Genomic DNA, 23,424 nt, shown 5'->3' on the forward strand with positions numbered 1-23,424 from the left:
AACACGGTGAACCAAACTTCCAGGGGGGGGGGGGTAGGAGGGGGAATCTCACCGGGGATTTTGCTCGTGAGTTCTTGTCCAAGTGAGAAGTAAAAGATTCCAAAAACTGAGAGGAAAAATTAAATCCCAAACGTCGTCTTCGTTTTTTTCCCGTGGATCAACCCAGTATCCAGAGAGGGTCACAGCGACCCGGAAAAGAGGAAACAGTTGCTGAATCAAACCTCCTCTTCAGGCTTCGGAGACCGGGAGTCGGAGGCGTCAGGAGAGGGGAGCGCGACCCCTCGGCGCCTCCCCCGGGGCGCCCCCGCCTCCCCCGGGCCAGCGGTCAGCAGCCCGAGTCCGAACCCCGGGCCAGCCTCGGACGCGGGGAGCGCCCTCTTCGCCGTGCCCTCCGCGAGCAGCCGCCCGGCCGCCTCCGGAGCCCAGGAGCGGCGGCCGATCAGCTGAGACCGGCCGGCCCGAGGCTCCCCGCGCCGCCCCGGCCCCCCGGAACGCGGGCCCTGGCCCCGGGGGGCGGAGAGGGCGGGAGCGGCGCGGCGCGCCGGGCTGGGGGCCCGGGCTCCCCTCGCGTCTCCCCCTCAGCCCGAGCTCCGCGCTGCAGGACGAGCCCCCGGCTACTCCCCAGTCGCAGAGAAGGGATTCCGGGGGATGGGCCCCCTGGCGTTGCCCCTCCTCCCGGAGCGCCCCCTGCCCAGGATAGACGGAGCGGCGACAGGCCCAGCCGCTGGGAAGGTGCTCTGCGAGCCGCAGCCGCCGCCGCCGCCGCCGCTGCCGCCGGGGAGGGGTGTTGTTTCCCTCACACAGGAGGAGCCGCTGAAGCAGCCGCCGCCATTTTGAACCCGTCAGACTCTCACATACACACAGCTCTCCGCGGCGCACTGCGCAGGCGCCGCCCCCCCACCCCTCCTCCGGCTCGCCTCCACCCCCCACCCCCCTTCAAGCCTCCCTTAGTTTCTTACCGCTCTCCCGGGCGCACGTGAACGCGCACGCGTCACTCCTCTCTAACGCGGACACTCCGCGGCGCGCGCACGCGCGGATGCGTCGGCCTCGAATCGCCCGCGCCCAGAGACGCCGACGCGGCTCCCCGCCCCCCTTCACGTCAGCCTGCCCGCCCTCCCGCCGGCCCACCGCCCCCGCTCCCCCCAGGGCCTTCTTCCTGGGCTTGGGACCGACCCGCCGCTCGCGCCTGCGCGCTGGCTAGGATCCTCCTCCGCTAGCCCTCCCTTCCCACACGCCCTCGCTCGAACACACACATTTCGCCTCTGTGACCCCGCCCCTCGCCGGCCAGCTGCGCCGGCGGCCCTCCCCCACCTCTCCCGGGAGGGTGGTGACCCCCCCGGCCCCCCACAAAGCACAACAATCCCCCCAAGCAGTAAGGAGAAGCGCCCCGTTCCCCTTCAACCGCCCTTTGCCCCAGTTGGCGCGTCACGGTCACAACCTGAAGGCCGGGTGGCCTGGGCCAGAGCAGCCGTTGCCCGCCTCAAAGCGGGGTCTCCCGGGGTCAGGCAGCTGGGCCGGGCCGGTCCGACCTCTGCGCCGTGTTCGGGCCTGCCCAGGGCGAGGGGGCGCACGGAAGGGGCGCCTTCCCCCAAGCTGCCCTCCCCTTGCCCGCCAGCCGGTGGGCCGAGGGCGGCCTGCCCGCCATCCCCAGGCAGGCCCCAGCGCCCCCGCCGCGGGGCCGGTTCGCCCACGACTCGGGGGGCTCCTCGGTGTAGCGGCTCGGCCCCGCCTCACCCACTCCTCGCCGCTCCGAAGGGGCAGGAAACGGGAGTAGCATGTCTGTCCTGGGCTTGGCTCCTGCAGGCGCTTGACAAGGGCGTCCACAGGTACCAGGCACGGGAGTGGTCTCCGCGACGGCCCGGGGGCGGCAGCAGCTGGCGCGCCCACTGCGGGCCCGAGGCCCCCGGGGAGGTGGCCCTGCAAGCCCCCGCTCCTCGTCCACGCTCAGGTTTCCGCAGCGCCGGTGCCCCCGGCGCCCTGGGTGGGACGTGACCCCGCCCCCGGCGAGTCGGGGCGCCCCCCACGGAGGGGCGTGCGGGTCGCCACCACTCCCCGGGCCGACCCCGCCGCCCCGGGCTGCGGCGGGCGCGGGAGGCCCGGCTGGGAAGATGTCTCCTCTCGGTGCGCGCAGCTTCGCGCGAGGGTCAGCGACGGGGCAGCGGCCGCCCGAGCCGCGCCGGCCCTGCCCACGAACGGGCTCCCGCGGCTCGACAGCTGCCCGACGGGCTAGCCGGCTGGGGACGTCGACGGAGCCCGGCCAGAGGTATCTGAGCAATGCCATGCGAGCAGCTCAACCGCGATCAGGGCATTTCCCCAGCCAATCTCGTGCTTTGGGGCCCGTTTAAATTATAAATCCCATAAAGGACCGTGGTTTGGGCGTTAGGCATCCGGGTGGACGCTTGGCTTCGCTACACTCTTACTGAGAAGTGTCACACAGATCTTTTTCCCCTGCCTTCCTACTCTTTAACCTCTGATCCTGGGATGGGGGAATGCCGGGGGGGGGGGGGGGGGGGGGGGGGCGGGTAGAGCATGGAGTGAATCATGTAACTTCCATCCACAACCTTCAACTCTTTTAGGAAGACGATCGAGAAGGACAGTTGAAATAACGACAGCTCCTGTTTCTATCAAGGTTTGAACTCTAGGGTAAAGGCATTATTATGGACACCCAAGGTATTATTTATTACTATGGGATGTTTTTCTACATGAATACGTGGGGAATTTTAAAGTCCTTCTCTACTTTGTTTGACAGCATCCTTGGGAGTCAAGCTAATGTTTCTGGTAGTATTGTATTCATTTTAAAGATAACTTAAGTATAGAAAGGTTAAACAGCTTGCCTGATTACTTGAACAGAGAGGAGTCCAGCTCTCTGCAATAGCGGACTGCAACACTCCCAACCACAAAAATGGTTCATTAATGCACTTGTGATGAGCCCCTGGTGGTGTATGGAACTGTAGAATCACTGTATGTACACCTGAAACGCATTTACACTGTATGTAAACTGGAATTAAAATAAAAACTTTAAAAAAATGATTTGTTATTATGGTCGGACCCTCTTGCATTCCAGTCACTGGGAAATATTCTTTGTTCTGATACTAGTTTTGTTCAGACTTCTTAGATTTTCAGGAACACTGATGTGAAGATCTTCATCAAAACCTTATCAGAACTACAGCCTTTTTAAGTCTTTCAGACTACAGTAAAATATATTTTTAAAGAAGCAGTGTTTCACACCAGCTTTACCCAATATGGTCCTAGAGGCAACTGGCTATCTGTAGGTATAGAAAAAGGCAGCAGCTTGTTTTAAGTGGAAGAGAAAGACTTTTGCCATTGTCAGTCAGATTAAGCAAGTATTAGGCCTCATTGCTATTTGCAAAATACATGCCTTTATTTACTTCCCACCTGTCTTAATAATCCGTGGGATACTTGGGGGCAAAGAAAAGGAGGAGTTCTTGAAGTAGTTCAATGTGTCTTGCCCTTTTTCTTAATATCCCGAACCCCTTAAGTAACTAATCCTCAACTCTGAGTGAGTTGCTCATCTTCAGCTGATGCCACCTACAGATTTAACCCAGGTAGGTACCCTGGATGGAAACACAAGAAGGCTCTAAGAACAATAACAGTAAGACTTTGAACAGAACTGCAAGTAAGTAAAGGTTTGTCAAATTGCAACCACCTTTTTTCCAGTTAAAAACTAAGTCTGGGGGGATCCCTGGGTGGCGCAGCGGTTTGGCGCCTCCCTTTGGCCCAGGGCGCGATCCTGGAGACCCGGGATCGAATCCCACGTCAGGCTCCCGGTGCATGGAGCCTGCTTCTCCCTCTGCCTGTGTCTCTGCCTCTCTCTCTCTCTCTCTCTGTATGACTATCATAAATAAATTTAAAAAAAAAAAAAAAAAAAAACTAAGTCTGGGGATCCCTGGGTGGCGCAGCGGTTTGGCGCCTGCCTTTGGCCCAGGGCGCGATCCTGGAGACCCAGGATCGAATCCCATGTCAGGCTCCCGGTGCATGGAGCCTGCTTCTCCCTCTGCCTGCGTCTCTGCCTCTCTCTCTCTCTCTCTCTCTCTCTCTGTGTGAAAAAATAAATAAAAGGACTATGGTTTAAAACTAAGTCTGCATGGAGGAGGTGGCATGAAAATAGTGTTTAAACAGATATACACAATGCATTTTCCACAAGCAATCTTTGTTAATATTTGAAAGCAGATGTACATGGAAAGATGAGAGATAGATGGCAGTGATGCCCCCAAAATCACAATTGGAAGGGTGTATTTTGAGGCTCACTGCTTTGCCCTAAAAGAGACATTTTCAATAATAAAGCTTGGTGATTCCCCAAGACGGGCACTAGAACTATGAACTGTATGACTTCAACTATAGCTGCAGGGAGATGGTGGATACAGAGTGGTAAATGAGAAGAAGGAAAGAAAGGTGCCTTCTAGAAACATTGAGGGTAAGATCCCTGGCTGGAATAAGCTGGCACTTCAATAAGATATTAACAAATCTCTGCTTTTTTAAAAATTTTATTTATTAGAGCACAAGCAAGGGGAGTGGCAGGCAGAGGGAGAGGGAAAAGCAGGCTTCCCACTAAGCAGGGAGCCCAATGTGAGTTCCATCATGAACTGAGCCAAAGGCAGACACAACCAACTGAGCCATCCAGGCACCCTAAATCTCTGTCTTCTTGAGCAAAGCTGAGACCCAACAAATTCTAAGAGTCAAAATCCAGATCACTCACTTCTTTTGGGAGATTTTACTGGGTGGAAGAACTGCAGAGTCTCGCCAACCAAGTTAAACTATTTCTAATTTCTCTGCACCCCTTAAATGTTAAGGAGAAAATAGGGCTGTCCCAAACAGTGGAAGTCTAAATAAAAATAGAGAAGTTCCTTTCCTATGCTACCCTGTGAGGTAGCATAACCAGTGGTTAAAAAGCTTTGACATCAGAAACTACAGGTCTACTCTGCTATTTATTTGATCCTAATGAACTCAAAGCCTCCATTTTTCATCTAATGAAGTGAGAGAATGCCTGACTCTTGAATAATGTCTTAAAGCTCAATGTCTGGCACATAATAGCCTCCAATTATGAGCATTTACTATGTCTCTGACCTCTAGTTTTAAGGAAAGTTTTAAAGATGCTTCATTATTTAGGCAAATTGATGTGGAGTGTAAGTAGTCACTTGGAGCTGCTTCTCCTCTTTCCCTTTCTGGGGCCTAGCCTTTCTCTCCTCCCCGCCCCTGATGTTTCTAATCTCTATTTTCCTCTTTTCTGAATTCTATCTACCTCTCATCATCACCCCACTCCTGAGGTTTCTTTCTTTCCATCACTCTGCCAACTCCTCACCTGCTGTGTCCATTCCTCTCTCCCAGCTCTGTTGTCACCTACTGTATCCTCAGCAGAGCAGAACTTGCTTGCCCATTTCCCCTTACCCATCCATTTGGGGCAGTTAATCACATGCTCTCTTGTTTTATTAAACATCTCCCTCCACCTCCTTCCACTAGGCTATAAGTTCCTTCAAGGCAGGAGCCAGGTCACATTTGTATGCATCAGAAAACCTTCCAAAATCAGTATCCCATACTCACTGTGTCAACCTTAGGAGAGAAAAAACTGAGTGCTGGGTGATTTTGAGTTTTAAGGGATAAAAAGTTTTCTTTTGAGTATGGAAGTAAAATCTGAATTGATCAGGAGAAAAGAAGGAAGCCAGAAATGCCCTGAAGATTGTCATATCATTGAACATGAACAGCACATGAGAGTCTTGTAAGTTTCATGGAACATGGTTGATCCCTTCTGTAGGACTACCAGACCACAGCCCTCCCTGGCTCACTGCCTCCTTGCTGCCATTTTTTTCTGGGCATATAGCCTGCCTTTGTGTGGACCTGCCTCTCTTGACTTGCGGGGTTGACTTTGGCTTTTGGGGCAGCTACAGCAGCATCTGGGATCCACCTGCTCTTTTCTAGCCACCTTTTAGCAGCCTTGCTTTGCCTCAGGGCCAGGCCACCCTCACTTCCACTTCTAAAAGGGAGAACTGACTCCCTGCCTTTTCCAAGAGTGGATCTTGAAAGATGCCAAGCCCTGTGCCTCACTACACCTGTGCTTTGTTGGGGGCTGTTTCTGGCACCCCAAGGTTTCCGGGTCTATTTGCAACCTTATGCTTGTTAACTGGCTAAACTCCTGACAGTTGACAGTGCTGCAGCCACATCCCCAAGGGGCTAGTTGCCTAAACATTTAGGCTTGCCCCTGGATCTGCCCAGTGGGTCTGATCTTTGTCCATCTTCTTCTTCAAGATGGGCCCAGGCCCTTAACCTAATAGGAACCCTGTTCTCTTCTTAATAAAACAGAGTGGGACACCTGGGTGGCTCAGAAGTTGAGCGTCTGCCTTCTGCCTAGGGCGTAATCCCAGAGCCCCGGGATCAAGTCCCACATCGGGCTCCCTGCATGGAGCTTGCTTCTCCCTCTGCCTGTGTCTCTCTTCCTCTCTCTGTGTGTGTCTTTCACGAATAAGTAAATTTTAAAAATCTTTAAAAAAACAACAGAGAAAATGACTCCTGCCCTGTTTCCTGCTGGGATTATTGTAGAATCAAATGGACTAATGCACATGAACACCCTATGGAAGCTAGAAGACAACACATTTAGACAGGATTGCTGGTTCTCCTATTTTTTCTCATTTCTTTTTTTTTTTTTCTTACACGAAAGATTTGTCATGTTACTGAGTACCTTGTGCCCAACTCTACATTGAATGCTTAGATGGAGACAAGAGATTTGAAAATTTAGAAAGCTTGGCTTTTTACTCTTTAAGACTTCACATCATAGAGGACATATCGTGAAGATGTGACATGGTGGGGGATCCCTGGGTGGCTCAGAGGTTTAGTGCCTGCCTTCAGCCCACAGTGTGATCCTGGAGTCGTGGGATTGAGTCCCACATTAGGCTCCCTGCATGCAGCCTGCTTCTCCCTCTGCCTGTGTCTCTGCCTCTCTCTTTCTCTGTATTTCTCATGAATAAATAAATAAAATCTTAAATAAAAAAAAAAGATGTGACATGGCTTACAGAACAATCATCATCACAGTCAATCACCAGAAGACCATGTAGACAACAGAATCTGGAAAGAGAATTTCACTTGGATGTGGGCCCTGGGGGATAGGAAACTTTGCACATTTTGTTCATTTTCATTGCTGCACCCCCAGTTCCTAAAATAGCGCCAGGCATAGCAGGCACTCGTTCGTCCGGGTTTATTGACGCAACAATAAAGCAGTGTAGCAACGCTTTTGAGAGACAGGAGTTGGAAGACTAGAAGGCTCTGAACCCTTGCAGGTAGTTTTAAATTTGGATAGAGTAAGAGAGGCACATGGCTTCTGGAACAGAGGGTTGATGTGACAGCAGTTGTTGCAGGTGAACTATTCCTGCGCTGTCACTTCAGATGGAATAGAACTCATGGAACCTAGAGCAAGCCCAGCCATGAAGTAAGGATGCAATTCTTGGGCCATGTGCTTCACCATCTTTATTCCAGTCTCTCTTATGATCCAGTCTTCCTGCTCCATTTATTGCTACCACCTCCAGTCCCTGGGAGTATAGCTTTTGATGTGATACTATAAACTTAATATCTCTAGTCAACTTTTTTTCCAAAATGCCTCTTTAATTATATTGTAATATTTGAAGTGTATAATTCTAAAATGACGATCTTTTTTTTCCCCAAAATTCTTGCTAAATATTTAAACTCTGAAATGTATTCAGTTGTCTTTTTCTTTCTGGCTAAATCTATTTTTGCACTCTCTGGGGGAACCACAAGAAAATATTGACTGCATTTAAGGTGAGATTTTCATGTTGTATTTTTTGCAATTATACTTGATTTGCCACACAGCTTGGGGGCCATGTTTTGATTTTGTCACAATTACTAGTTCTTCTTCTACCATTGATCTAATTATCTTCTTGTTGGTGAGTTGCATATTCTTTTTTTTTTTTTTTAAATTTTTTTTTTTAATTTTTATTTATTTATGATAGTCACAGAGAGAGAGAGAGAGAGGCAGAGACACAGGCAGAGGGAGAAGCAGGCTCCATGCACCGGAAGCCCGATGTGGGATTCGATCCCGGGTCTCCAGGATCGCGCCCTGGGCCAAAGGCAGGCGCCAAACCGCTGCGCCACCCAGGGATCCCGAGTTGCATATTCTTAGTAAACTTTCTATTCCTGTATAATTTTATTGGTATGAGAAAAGTGGGAGACAGTCTATGTGTATGCCTTAGCCTTTATTATTGAAACTGATGCAAGATTTACCAATGCCTTTGTTTTTAATGAATATGTTTGTATTGGTGAAGGCTTATGCTTTGCAAAAATGTTGGTATTTTCTATAATATATTTAAGCAATTTCTGTTTCATTTCAGTATTTAGTACGTATTTACTATTTCCTATATTTTACGCATTTTTATAGTCAACCAATTCAGAAAGTTGGGCAAATCAAATTCACAAATCCAGCTTACTAGAAGATAAATATAGAATCTGCAAGGTCTTCCTTTTTCTGAATCCACATTATTCCTCCTGAAGGGACCATATTTCTTTCTATATGCATTTAAGTTGCTCCTTAATACACCGGCATATAATTTGGCTGCTATTGATAAGAGAACAATGCCCCTAATTCCCAATACTGTCTCTTCATTCTCTAATGTGCTTCTGATGAAACCTGCCACCCACTGTCTCACGTTTGACTGGATCTCTGTATGACCATTAGCATCATCTACCACAAAATACATGCCAGTTTTTAACTACCTGCTGGGTCCTCAAGATTTAAAATATAAAACTTGGACCTTGACCTCAAGGAGCTCACAGTTTAAAGAGAAAAGAAAAAAAAAAACCAGCTACTTCAAAACTGTCATCCTGCATAGATGGACAACAGTATGGCGGGGCTGGAAGCAGAAGTAGAAGCACTTCCCACATACTTGAGGAGCTGCAGCAATACTTTTCTCTCTCCCAGAACTTCCTGATGCATTTACTTGGTGCTGCGCTAACTTCTTCCTAATAATCTGTGAGGCCCTCATCTATTAGGGGACATTAGCATTGAATCACAGAACCTTAGAGCTGGCATGGAGCTTGGAGGTCATTTAATCCAACCCGCTCATTTTAAAAACTGGCAGTCTGAAACCCAAAGATGTTAAACAGCTTAGCCAAGGTCATGCGGCTAGTTTAGTCATGAAATTGGAACTATAAACCATGTCTTCTGATAGCTGATTTTTCTACTACTACTCAAATTGATGGCAATTTAATCATCAGATCATCATCATTCATGTGTTCCCTCCCCAGAAAGAGCACCAGCCTGTGCAGGACACCATACTTGGCACTGGGGTTGATTGCAACATGAATGTGCACATGACCACGTTGTGTTGGGCGGGGAGGGGGGGGGGTTGTCAAATGACCGTATAAATTATCCTCTAAACTGAGACCTTTTTAAAGAGTGAAAGGCTCTAATAATAACTATATGTACCTCAGGTATTAACTTGGACAGTGCCATCATGAACATCAAGTCTATGCAGGATACATACATGGTCTGTACATGATACTGTGAGGGCACAAAAGTGGGAGGGGCCAATTCTGCTGTGGGGGGAGGGGTGCCCAGTCAGGGAAGTCTTTTTGGAGGAGGTGATACTTGAAAGTTACTGGGGTCTGGGGACACCTGGGTGGCTCAGCGGTTGAGCATCTGCCTTTGGCCCAGGGCATGATCCTGGAATCCCTGGATCGAGTCCTACATCGGGCTCCTTGCATAGGGCCTGCTTCTCTCTATACCTATGTCTCTGCCCCTCTCTGTGTGTGTCCTTCATGAGTAAATAAATAAAATATTTAAAAAAAAAAAAAGCAACTGGGGTTTTGATGTTAACCAAGAAGACAATGGAGGAAGGGCGTAGCAGGACAGCTAACAAAAGCTGAACCAAAAAAAAATAAAAATAAATTTAAAAAAAAAGAAACTGAACCAGCAGGGGTGGGGAAATTCTATCCTAGAGGACCTCTCCTACCATATTCAGCAAGCAGATGGGGCACAGTGACCTGCAGTCTCCCTTGGATCCCAGCAGGTGTTTGGTCATCAAGGCAGCAGATATTTACTGAGTATCTACTAGGTAGCAGGCACTGCTGTAGGCCCTGGGAATACCATGGACATGACAGGCAAGTGGCTGATCCAAGAGACAATGTGTTGTGTAGTCCTGCAGGGACCCTGGAAACGCACTGTCTGCATTCCCAGTCCAGCTGCATCGTGCAGCGAATATGTCACTTTGCTCAAGCCACAGAGCTCTTAGAGTTTCAGTTTCCTCATCTGTAAAATTGGGTGGGGTCCCTCCTCACAAGTGGCTAGAACACAGTAAGTGCTATACAAGTTTGTGAAATAAAACTGAGCTTACAGTTAATCAGTAGAACCACGGCAAATTATATATTAGGAAAACTCTATAAAGAAATTAGGAAGGCTTCTCTGAGGAGGTGACATTGGATTTAAGATCACATAATCAAAAGGAACATTCCCGGGAAAGGTAACTGCTTGAGCAAAAGCCCTTGGTGAGAATAGGCATTCATGTACTCAGCAGCAGACCAGAGCGGCTGAGATGAAGAGTGGTATGAGATGAAGTCAGAGTGGCCAGGCTGGGTCACACAGAGCTTGCCACAAGCTGGGAATATACTCTCAGGGCAGGGGCAGCCCATGGTGGTCATGGACGCAAGGGGATGAGAAGGTCAAGAACTCTCATGCAAAAGCAGAATGCTGGAGAGAGAAATTCAGGTGTTCTATCAGTTTGAAAGAATTTGAGGCTATGGCCTCAAGCAGTACATCTGGTATGGAGAGGAGAAAGGAGAGGTAGAAGGCAACTCCACAGGATCTGGTGACACAGACTGAGTGGGAAGTGAGGCAGAGGGAGGGGTTACTGCTGTGCTTCTACCTCTGTTGTATTTGCTCTGCCACTCCCACCTGAAGTGGGGAATCCAGGAGAAGCAGGGGCAGGGCCAAGAGGATGGGATGAGACTGGAGCTCAACCAGGGCTGGAATGGAGACGACTCTGCACCCAGACCATGGGCGGAAGAAGATGGCCCACAAAGTGGAGGAGACCAGAACTGAGGGGATAGGTCTAGGAGGACTGTGTCTGGCTCTTTGAAGTTGCTCGGTTATTGCTTCAAGACAGAATTACTGTAGAGGTATCCAGCAAAGGAAGAGGAGCCCATGAAAACAGCTGAGAAGGAAAGACCAGAGAGGGAGAACCCAAAGAAGGAAAGCAGCGTGGAAGAGAATGTCAAGCAGGAGGGAGGGATCAAGGGGAAAGATGCAGCTGGAAGCCGGTCCCTGGATGGGGAACCATTATGACATCACCTTTGACAATAGTGTCTGTGCAGATGGGGGTGGAGTCAGAATATGATGAGCACAGCACAAATGGGAAGAAAAGGTGGCAAGGGTACACTCTTCCCTCTTGTGACTTGGCTGTGAAGACAAGAGAAAAGGAAGACAGGATTGGGGAGGCAAAGAGGGAGAAGTTGCGATGGGAAGGAAACAAGCTTGTGTGTGGCCTGCAAGGGGACAGTAGAGAGAGAGCTTTGAGATGGAACCTGGAAATAAAGAAGGAATAGAGAAAGAGGTTCTTTGTGTGGAACAGCCAGCCAGGGTGGCCTGGCCCTGAGATTAGGTCTAGCTGAGACAAGACACCTTCCTCTGAACCTGGAAAGGCTGCACAGAGATTATTTGGAGGATGTGGGGGCAAGAAATTGATGCAGGTTACACCTGGAAACCCCTGGAATTGTCTTGGGAATGGAGAAGGCGGTGTGATAGGTGTTAGAACTCCAATTCCTTTCTTTCTGACAGAAGCTATGTCTCACCACTCTTAACTGCCTTGGAGGCAGAAGGGGGTGGATCTGGGAAGCAGTAGGGTGCTTGCAGGAGGCCTATCTCCTGTGACCACTAGTCATGCCAGAGGTTGGTGAGGAAGGAGAGTTTGGGATTGTCCAAAGCAGACCACGATGGCCTAGCAAACCAATAAACAGGTGTTTTTGCCTCCCTTGGGCTCAGCTCTCCTCTCCCACCATTGCCCTTGGACTTTTTTGCAAGGCATGGCTCTCAGCCCTTAGCTCTTCCTTCCCTCCCAGTCTTCATTTGGTCTCCTAACTTCAAGTATCATCTAGAGGGGATTGACTCCTATGGCTCCTACAACCCTGACCTTCCTGGACTGCTTGGCTGGCAGCTTCACTGTTGGCACTTCCCCTGCAGTCTCTCATGAGGAAAGAGGTCTCCTGCATGATCCTCCCCTCCAAACTGGCTCCCTCCTCCCTGGGCTCTCCTCTGCCCCTGGACATGCACATCAGGCCTTCCCTGCTGCCCCTGTGGATTCCCAAAGCGCTGTAAACCACTCACTTGGTTTGGCATTTATTGCATGATCTTTTGGGTTTTAAAAATCTCCATTGAGTATGTCTCATTCTCTTTCCTGGGGATAAGCCCCCTGAAGACTGGGGCTTACGTATGCTGGTTTCCTCCACTGTGTCCAGAATCAGTCTTGAAAACAGCCATCTCCTTATTGATGCTGGTGAAGGTAATGAATGTGAGAGTAGGACGCTGTGTAGGGGCAGACAGCACAGGTACCAACTAGAGGGCTTGCCAGGAAAGAGGTGGAATTTGTAAAATAACTGTCAGAGGAGAACATCCCAGACACCAAATATTGGCATCAGAGTGAAGACTCAAATGGGATGAAATGATGGAAGAGGCCTTCGAGTGACTTTGTCAGGAAGGCCCAGCCAGCAGGGCAGGGGGTGGCGATGGAAGGCAAGGGGCCTGAGGAGGTGCTGGTGATTTTAGCCCAGGATGGATGCTGGCAGCCACAAGAAGCACTAGAAAGGGTGGTGTCCTATAGGCAAGAGATAGGGCAAGCATCAGGCACCAGCGCTGGGCACCAGGTCGGCAGTCGCCAGAGGCTGATAATGGGGAGGGCTGGCGGCCACACAGTAGACTGAGGCAGTGATGGAGGAATGAGAAGAGGAGTGGAAACTAGGCAGAGAAAGACCAGTATGTGGCAGAGGGCATGGAATGAGGAGGGTGGCAGTGACTAATATAGTCTAAGCTTCACCCTGAGAGTGGGAGTAAAAGCATGAAGAGAGGCTGATGAATACTGCATTTTTTGGTGGTCCTCAACCAACTCTACTCAAAAGGGTTCGAGAGGCCTCATGTGTGGTCTCAAGGGAGAGTATGGTGTCTTCTTTCTGTGGAAGTTGAAGGGGCCAGCCCTCCTACACCTCATCTGATGCAGTCTTGGCGGGTGGTGTGTGTGCGTGTGCGTGTGCGTGTGTGTGGCTTGTGACTTACGTTTGACCCAGCAGATTCTTTCAGGATGTTGCTCCTGAGCCAGGCGAAGCTCCCTGGCTTCCCACCAACCCAAACGTGTTTCTTCAGCCCCCAGTGAGTTCTGAGAGCCACCTCCGCCAGCATACACACACACACACACACACACACACACACACACACACACACAAACTGCAATTACATTACTCTCTGCTTTGGTTAGCTGGAGTTTGTATCTCTTGCTTGTGACCAAGAACTCCAACTAAATCTGAGAGTCCAATCCTGTTGACTAAAGGTTGATAATGCTGTCAGATTCCTCTGTGGATGTGGAGTTCAAAGCATAATTCAGAAAAACCACAGGTTGGTTCACCGTTTTAATTTCCTATGTGCCAGATACTGTGTGCTAGGTTAGGTACGGGGGATAGAAGGACAAGTGTGACATGTTTCTGGTCTTAAGGGTAAGCAAGTGAGCATTTCCTAGTCTGAGTTTATCTGAAAGCAAAACCCAAACCAAGGATTCAAATGCAAGTAGTTTATGTGGGTAGTGGTCCTAGAAGTCCTAATAGGGAAGTCAGAACATAAGACAAGGAAGAGAAGGTGGCTAGCCAAAGTTGTATCATCAGGCAAGATATGACAGTGGGTCACAGGAGCCTGGCTGGGGCCTCTGAGACACAGCAGAGAACAGGCCTCAAAGCTTCATTTACCCACCAGCAGCCATCTGTCATTGGTCGACATGGCCTCCAGAGACCATGAGCTCCCCAGCACTTTCATATCTTCCGTATGTGCAGAGTTAGCAGCTTAAGTAGCCCTCGGGCAGAGACAGAATGTGGGCAGCCGAGGAGCCATGGGCAGGCTAGCGCAGAAGCTTCTGGCATCGGGGCCGTGGATTGCAGTGGAGGGAGAGTTCTCTGGGTTCTCTGAGAGTGCTGTGACAGGGACAGTGGGCATCAGAGGAGAGCAGTCAGTTTCTGAGAGAGAAAACATCCTCAGACTTGCGTCATGTTCTTCACTCAGGCTTTTTAGGCATGATGGGTTTTGAATTTGAACTGGTAGCTGTGGTAAAGGAAGTCCATCTGGAAAAAGAACCTGCTATGCCATGGTCCCCACCCCAGGAGGAGCCAGCCTGAGCGTGGACAGCCTGGTTGGCTTAGAAAGCAGGGAGGAATGAGGCAAGGAGAGTGGAGGCCTGCCAGGTAGCAGCATCTCACAGGCCTCCCCAGCCTTCAGTGGCTGCCAGAGATGCCCTAAGAACTTTTATTGGGGTGCCTGACTGGCTCTGTTGGTAGAGCATGTGACTTTTGATCTCTGGGTCATGAGTCCAAGCCCCACACTGGGTGTAGAGATTGTTTAGATAAATACGTTGAAAAACAAAAACAATACAGGTGAAGTCGTGTTCCTGCTCTTTTTTTTTTTTTTAAGATTTTATTTATTTGAGAGAGAGTGAGAGAGAGAGAACACAAGCAGGGGGAGGAGCAAAGGGAGAAGCAGGCTCCCCACTGAGCAGGGAGCCAGATGTGGCTAGATCCCAGGACCTGGGAAACTCTCAGAGGGCTGCTGGCTGCTCAGATGGCTGCAGAGGGCTTCTCCCAGGAAAGTGAACTTGATGGCCAGGCCTGAGTGAGTGCAGGAACATAGTGGGGAAGAAATTTCCCTGCACAGCAGATGGGGGGGCACTGCAAGGTAGAAGAAGGACTGGCCCTGCTGCCAGCCAAGATGGGAGTCACTGTGTCAGGTGCTGGAGAGCACTAGGTTTGCAAAGGGTGAGGAAGATTTGGCCCTTTCTCTCAAACAGTATCACAATCCAGTGGAAGTGATCAAAGAGCCACAATAAATGATGGAGGGAGATGACAGCTGCTGTGGCTGGGCGTGACAGCAGCCTGGGAATGGAGGAGGACATGGGAAGCAGAGAGTAGTGTGGCCTGATCCTGCCATGGAAAGGCAAGCCCTTCCTCCCGTATCCACACACACCTCCCTCCTGCCTGCCGGCTCCAACCCACTCAGCACCCAGGCCCAGGCCACCTGCCTCCTCCATGGCCAGCAGTCAGGCCTGCCCATGACTCATGCCCCTTCCTCTCTCCTTGCAAGGTTCAGCAGGTTCTGGTTAACACAAATGAGCTGCAGTGCTAGAATCATCAGCCAGAAAATACCCCATGTCCATTGTCCTCTTTGACCTATGTTTGCATAAGGACATTGAGTTTCAGGCAGCAGCTGGCAGCCATGTGTTCTCAGGGGCCCAGATGGGGCCTGGGGGCTCATAGTCTTGTGACAAGTCTGAAGACCGCGATCCACTTGGACGAAGCCCTGAGCCATCACAGCTCAGCTGTGCCTGGGTGACGCTGTGGCTCTTCGGGTACTGTGGTGATGCACCAGATAAAGAGCTGCTCCTCTCAGGGTGCCCTTCTGGAGGTACTTTGGAGTGCACAATTCAAGCTTTATTTCGTCTTGAGGTTCCCAAAGGTGGGCTTGTCAAGTGTGTTAAATTGAAGTTCTGTTCACTTCTGAGAGTCCAAGCCAGAGGCTAAGGTGCCTTTCTTTTTCTTTCTTTTTCTTTCTTTCTCTTTCTTTCTTTCTTTCTTTCTTTCTTTCTTTCTTTCTTTCTTTCTTTCTTTCTTCCTTCCTTCCTTTTTCTTTCTCTTTCTTTCTTTCTTTCTTTCTTTCTTTCTTTCTTTCTTTCTTTCTTCTTTCTTTCTGATTTTTTTTTTGTTGTTGTTTTTAAGCAATCTCTATACCCAAAGTGAGGCTTGAACTCACAAGCCCAAGATCAAGAGTCACATGCTCCACATACTGAGCCAGCCAGGCACCCCTAAGGTGCCTTTTCTGTATTCCCCTCGGCAGTTGTGGCCAGGTAGGCTGGGTTTGTGCAGGGGCTGCAGCCAAGGGCAGACAGCAGAGGGAGGCCCTGCTTCTGGAAGGCTACTACATGCTCACAGGTACAGCAATGCCCAGTCTCCTTTGGGTCCCAGCAGGCTCCCACTGGGAGATCCTACTGGGGCAGAAGCTGGCCTCCCAGGGCAAGAGAGGAGGGAGTTGTGGCAGGCAGGGTGGCCAAGTCTGCAGGAGTCAGGGCAGCCTGTGGGACTAGGACAGAGCCTCTCGTAAAAAATGGATACATGACTGTGGGGCCAGGGTTCCTTCCCAAGGGGAGATCTGTCCTGGGGCTTGCCCACAGCTCTGAGTGATGCTGACGTGCTAGGTGTCAGGTGTGTACTTGGTGGGAGCTGACAGAGCAGCTTTAGGGGAAGGGAGCCAGGTTGGGGGCACGAGCTGGGCCTTTCTTTGCTCCTTAGGTGAAGAGCCTCAATCCTGACCCTGACTAGTTTTCAACCTGAATATACACTTAGGCATCCTCCATCCTGCCTGTGGTTCTTGCTTTGCCCTGCTCTACTCTCAGCCCAGATGCAAAAATTCTCCAGGGTCCCCCTGCCTGGCTCAGCTCAACCTGAAATTCTTCCCTTACCACCGCAACCCTCCCTTCCAGGGCCCAGTCCCATGCACAGGTGACCACAGGCCACTGCCCTTGTGAGGCTGCACCAAGTAAAACTGCGACCAAAGGCTTAGAGGGGCTCGGGCCTAGTGAGTGCAGCGGTTCAGGGCCCCCGCTGACCAGTGGACAGCTGTGCTTTGTGCCCCAGCTGCTCAGCCTCCCTGACACAGGCCTTGCAGTCTCCACCCCTCCCGGCAGGCTTTTATTTTATTTTAAGATTTTATTTATTTCTGAGACACACACACAGATAGAGAGAGAGAGAGAGTCAGAGACACAGGCAGAGGAAGAGAAGTAGGCTCCATGCAGGAAGCCTGATGTGGGACTCGATCCCGGGGCTCCAGGATCACACTCTGGGCCAAAGGTGGTGCTAAACCGCTGACCCACCCAGACATCCCCAGGCAGGGTTTTATTATTTTTTTATTCTTTTAAAAAGATTTTATTTATTCATGAGAGACACACAGAAAGAGAGGGGCAGAGACACAGGCAGAGGGAGAAGCAGGCTCTATGCAGGGAGCCCAATGTGGGACTCAATCCTGGGTTTCCAGGATCACACCCTGGGCTGAAGGCGGCGCTAAACCACTGAGCCACCAGGGCTGCCCCCCAGGCAGGGTTTTAATACCTGTCCTAATCCTTTCTGCTGACGGGGCCAGCAGAGGGGTGGAAAGAGGGGCCAGTGAGCTTGGATGGGCCCTGGGAGCTGTTCTGCCCACAGCCCAAAGACCTTAGGAGGGCTGTCCTGGGTCCTGACAACTAGGGGTCCTTAGGGCTGGCTGTCAGCTCAGGGGTGGGATCAGGCCCTGGGGCTCCGAATTGAGTTTGTCTGGGACAAAGTACTTAGATCTGGTTTGAAAGGGAATGATTGACTGCTGTGTCCTGGCTTCCCCAGACTCCTGGGGTCAGGGAACTTGGGCTTGGGCAGATACGTCTGGTCTGAGAGTGAAACCGTGTGAGCAAGCCCATTAGGGGCTGTTTACATTTCTATTGTCAGCAGCCAGCTTCTGTTTGTTTAACCCTCAGGAGGTCTCCCCTGACTCTTTCAGGTCTCTGCTTCAGTTTGGAACTTGAATTTCACATGTCAGCGTGAATTGTACCCATGTCCTGGCCTGGAGGTGGGACACTTCAAGCTTAGATAGCCCACCAGCATTTAATGAGCATTAAAGGCCTCAGAGGGAGGCCATGGGGGGATGTCGCTAAACCCCTGCGACTTTGCCATCTAGACACCAGTCGTGGCACAGAGGGTTCCAGCTCTGACAGCATCTTTAGAGGCTCTCAGCTGAAAGACCATGAGGCCCTCACCCCAGCACCCATAATAGGATGTCCAATCAATACAAGATTTCTCCTGGTGAGTACTTGGATTAATTTTGTAAATGTTTTTTTTTCCTAAAAGATTTTACTTATTTGAGAGAGAGAATGAGAGAGAGAGAGAATGGGGGGGGGGGGGGGGACGGGACAAAGGGAGAGGAACAAGCATATTCCCCGCTGAGCAGGAGCAGGGAGCCCGATGTGGGACTCGGTGGAACTTGATCCCAGGACCTGAGCCAAAGGCAGATGCTCAACTGCTGGCCACCAGGCATCCCATCCTGGTACATTTGTTACAATGTAATGAACCAATGTTTTGTTTTAGTTTTTTTTTTTTTTTAAGTAGGCTTCATACCCAACATGGGGCATGAACTCATGACCTTGAGAGTCCCTCTCTACTGACTGAGCCAACCAGACAATCCTAGTAATGAATGAATATTGATACGTTATTATTTTTTTAGATTTTGTTTATTCATGAGAGACACAGAGAGAGAGAGAGGCAAAGACATAGGCAGACGGAGAAGCAGGCTCCCTGCGGGAAGCCCGATGTGGGACCCAATCCTGGGACTCCAGGATCACACCCTGGGCTGGAAGGCAGATGCTTAGGTGTCCCTGAATATTGATACATTATTTTTAAAAAGATTTATTTATTTATGATAGACACATAGCGAGAGAGAAAGAGGCAGAGACACAGGAGGAGGGAGAAGCAGGCTCCATGCAGGGACCCCGACGTGGGACTCGATCCCGGGACTCCAGGATCACATCCTGGGCCAAAGGCAGGCGCCAAACCACTGAGCCACCCAGGGATCCCCATTAATACATTATTAATTGAAGTCCATACCTTATGTAGATTTCCTTACTTTTTACCTAATGACCTTTTCTGTGCCAGGATCCCATCCAGGACACGACATTGCATTTGGCAGTCACGTCTCATTAGGCTCCTCTGGGCTGTGATAGTTTCTTAGATTTCACTTGTTTTTGATGATCTTGTCAGTTTTGAGGAGGACCTGACAGGTAGTTCGTAGAATGTCCCTCAGGTGGAGTTTGTCCAATGTTTTTCTCCTAATTAAATAGGGGCTCAGTTGGTGGAACATGTGGACTCAATCTTGGGGTTGTGGGTTTGAGTCCCACATTAGGTGTAGAGATTACTTTAAAAATATATTTTTGGGGGAATCCCTAGGTGGCTCAGCGGTTTAGTGCTTGCCTTCGGCCCAGGGCGTGATCCTGGAGTCCGGGGATCGAGTCCCTCGTCGGGCTCCCTGCATGGAGCCTGCTTCTCCCTCCTCCTGTGTCTCTGCCTCTTTCTCTCTCTGTGTGTGTCTATCATAACTAAAAATAAATAAATAAATCTTTAAAAAATAAAAATATATTTTTTAATTAAAAAAAATTTTTTTTAAAAGATTTATTTATTCATGAGAAAGACAGACTGAGAGAGAGGAAGAGACACAGGCAGAGGGAGAAGCAGGCTCCCCGCAGGGAGCCTGATGCAGATCTCGAATCCGGGACTCCAGGATCACGACCTGAGCTGAAGGCAGGCGCCCAACCGCTGAGCCACCCAGGTGTCCCTATTTTTTAAAAAATAAAATAAAAGGGGTGCCTGGGTGGCTCAGTTGGTTTTCTGCCTTTGGCTCAGGTCATGATTCCAGGATCCTGGGATGGAGTCGTGTGTCAGGTTCCCTGGTCAGCACAGATTCTGCTTCTCCCTCTACCTCTGACCCTCCCTGCTGCTTGTGCTCTCACTTTGTCAATTAAGTAAATAAAATCTTTAAAAGGGGGGGCGGGATGCCTGGGTGGCTCAGCGGTTGAGCATCTGCCTTCTGGCTCAGGGTGTGATCTCAGGTTCTGGGGATCGAGTTCCACGTCGAGCTCCCCGCAGGGAGCCTGCTTCTCCCTCTGCTTGTGTCTCTGTCTCTCTGTGTCTCTTACGAATAAATATATAACATCTTAAAAAAAAAACAAAATAAAAAATAAATGAGGGCTATGGGTATAGAGGAGGAAGATCTCAAAGGTAAAGCACTTTGATTAAATTCTAATATAAAAATCAAACTATTCCAAAATTGTTCTTTTTTTTCTCCCCTCTCTCTGTCTCTGCCTTCTCTCCTATCTTCGCCTTTTCTTTTTCTTCTGCGGTACACCTGCTTTGCCTGCCTCAAATACTTCCTCCATCTCTTTGCTGGGTGGTGGAGAACTGGACGTGGCCATCTGAACTGAGGAGTTGAGGGGCAGGCAGGGTGCTCAGCAGGCCAGGGTGTGTGGAGGGAACACCTCGAAGGTCTTTGAGGGCAGGAAGGGCCAGTGAGGTGTAGCGATTGAGACATGGATTTCCTGGGTTCAAATCTCAGGGGGTCTTATCCTTTCTGCATCTGTGTTAAGAGCACCCACCTTGATAGGGTCATTGGGAATATTAATTGAGCTGATAGTGAATAGATCCACTAAAGCAGGTGCTTGAGGTGAGTCCTAAGAGGTTCCCCCAGACTGGAGTGGTGGGAGGTGAGGAACAACACTCCCTTCCATCTCCTCTCCTGCCCCCAAAGGCCCTTTAGCAGCCCCTGCAAGGTCTGCAGCAGAATTGCCCTCCAGGCTGGCTCTTTGCTGCAGGGCCATCACTAAGGACAGAGTGGCCTCCCTGGAACATCCACTAGGCTCCCATCTGCAGGGCACTCATGAGGTGCTGTGTTAAGTCCTCCCATACAAGATCTATTGCAACCATCAAGGTGGAGCGCCAAGGGAGGTACTATCACCACTTTACAGAGCAGGAAGCCGAGGCCCCACCCACTGATCTTAATCTGATAATAAATCAATGTGTCTGAAACCAAAAATGTCAGGGAGAAAGCCAGAATTTTTCCTTCTCTAAAACCTTTCTTCTCTAGTTTACTGATTCTAGACTCCCTTTAACAATTCCAAATAAGGGGCACCTGGGTGGCTTAGAAGTTGAGGATCTCCCTCTGGCTCAGGTTATAATCCCAGAATCCTGGGATTGAGTCCCACATCTGGCTCCGTGCTTCTCCCCCTGCCTATGTCTCTGCCTCTCTCTGTGTCTCTCATGAATTAAAAACAACAAAACCCCCACCAAATCAGTTCTGAATAAAAGCCATGCTAGCACTTCAATAAAGTTTCATGTAGAGAATAGCCAGTCAGCCTGGGATTTAGAGGCAGGAAAACGTAAACCGTGTCTCTACCAGCCCTGTGTGACCTTGGGCCCCCTATAACCTTTCTCCTTATCTGAGCATCTAGGTGTGTAGTGTGCGTGGAGGAGGCATGGGCCACTGAGTAGTTAATACACGCCACTGATCTAGCGGGGCTACTATTTAAATAGAACTTGTTTTTTGAATAATCTTTTAAAAAAATAAAGAACTTGTTTTTTGTTTCTTTTTTTTTTTTTTAAGATTTATTTATGATAGACATAGAGAGAGAGAGAGAGAGAGAGAGAGAGAGAGAGAGGCAGAGACACAGGCAGAGGGAGAAGCAGGCTCCATGCCGGGAGCCCGACATGACAAAGCCACGACAAATCTTAAAAAAAAAGATTTTATTTATTTATTCATGAGAGACACAGAGAGAGGCAGAGACATAAGCAGAGGGAGAAGCAGGGCCCATGCAGAGCCCAATGTGGGACTCAATCCCGGAGTTCCGGGATCATGCCCTGAGTCCAAGGCAGACGCTTAATCACTGAGCCACCCAGGCATCCCTGAAATAAGCTTTCCTATCTGTAAAACTAGAAACAATGCAAATAAATGTACAGCAGCCAATAGGTTTTAAAAAAACTTTTTAGAATATTCACTAGAGGAAATAATATGCAGCCACTAAAAATGATATTCGCCCAAGTGTACCATGCTATCCTGGATTGGATCTTGGAACAGAAAAGAGACATTTGTGGAAAAAACTGGTGAAACCCGAGTAAGGTCCAGAGTTTGATTGTGTTAATGTTAATTTCTTAGTTTTGATAAATGAATGTTAACATTAGGGGAAGCCCGGTGAAGGGTTTATGGGGACTTCGACTACTATTTTTTGTAGTTCTTGTTTAAATCTAAGATTATTCCAAAATAAAAATTTTAATGATATTCACAAGCTGTTTGGAATAAAAGAATGTTTAGGCTAAAATTTGTTTGTTTTTTTTGTTTTTGTTTTTGTCTTAGGCTAAAATTTTGAAAAAAAAAGCAGAATTCAAAATTGTATGATAAAAAAATGTATAATGGTGTGATTACAACTATGTGTGTTTTCATAGAAAAAAGAGGAAAAGAAAATATACAAATTATCAACAGTTGTTTTGGTTGACCATGATGCAGAGAATTTGATTCTAGGACGTCTTCTAATGTTTTCCAATTTTTCCTTTAATATGGGATCTCAACCACTCAGAGCTCTTCAGAGGCCGTGGACCTAGGAAGAGGCTGGTTCATTTCTTCAGAAAGGGCCTTAAGGCAAGGCTGTCTGGTCACTCTCAGGGTGAAGCCAGGGGAACAGGTCCCTACAGACCAGGTGACAGCCTGAGTGCTGGCCCTGGGCGGGCCACCCCTGCCCACTGCCTGCACCATGCACACATCTAGCCCAGGTTCAAATCCTGGACCCGTCACTTGCTGGCTTGTGACCTTGGACAAGTTTCCTAACCTCTTTGCCCCTTGTTTTCCCCATTTATTAAATGGGGCTGCTGACACTATTCCTACCTTGTGTGGTGGTTATGAGGACTGAATGAGTATGGCCGGTAGTGAGCTCTATATACTTGTTAAAGACAAAAAAATATTGCTCATGTCACCAGAATGAATTTAAATGTTCCTCTTTGTCTTCTCCAGGTTCAAAGTCTTAAGTGCAGGAGGGACAGCAGGAGGAGTCAATATTGGTGATGTCCTAGCTGCCAGGTTAAGGACAGAGTTAGGGTCCATTGGATGGTCCAGCTTCCAGAGAGGAAGGAGTGCTGTCTCCCCGTAAAGCTGCACACAGAATCAAGAAACCGGGGGTCGGGGGGGGGGCAGTCCAGGGACTGGGCTGGGTGGTGCTCAGGAAAGGATGGTAGAGTGCATGAATGAATACGCAAGCAAAACAAACAAATACAACAACTTCAGGAAACAGAAAAACTACTTGGGGAGGAGATCCCAGGAAGCAGGAGGAAGAAGTGGGGACAGCGAGACCAGAAAGAGAAGCTTTTCATGATGTGTCCTGCAAATCACCACTGGGACCACGGGGGCATTTACATCCTCCCCTGCACCCAGTGGTCAGGGTGGTCCTGGGCCCGGGCTAGGGGCAAAAATAAAGGTGAGGTGAATGGGAGGTTGCACACCATGAATCTAGGCACAAGGTTGGGGATAACAGTGTCTAACACTCTTTTCTATTTAGGGGTGGGGAATTGAAAAGAGTTGGAGAGCCCTGGGTGTCTGAGGTTGAGGGATGGGCCAGC

General features: G+C 49.5%; 1 protein-coding gene across 4 annotated transcripts in view; it reads right to left on the reverse strand.

Annotated features, from left to right (window-relative positions):
* KDM2A (lysine demethylase 2A) overlaps positions 1-23,424 on the reverse strand; it is a 156,284-nt gene that overhangs the window by 115,837 nt on the left and 17,023 nt on the right. The window contains exon 1 of one of the 4 annotated variants that reach the window (XM_041722904.1): positions 1,439-1,714. The exons of 1 other annotated variant lie outside the window; for it this stretch is intronic. The gene's annotated coding sequence lies outside the window, so the exon portion shown is untranslated. Of the gene's footprint in view, positions 1-52; positions 191-959; positions 1,235-1,438; positions 1,715-23,424 lie in introns of those variants that run through there. 2 more of the 4 variants (XM_041722903.1, XM_041722901.1) reach the window with 2 other exon arrangements.

The sequence above is a fragment of the Vulpes lagopus genome, chromosome 11 (assembly GCF_018345385.1).
Source record: "Vulpes lagopus strain Blue_001 chromosome 11, ASM1834538v1, whole genome shotgun sequence".
Lineage (NCBI taxonomy): Eukaryota > Metazoa > Chordata > Mammalia > Carnivora > Canidae > Vulpes > Vulpes lagopus.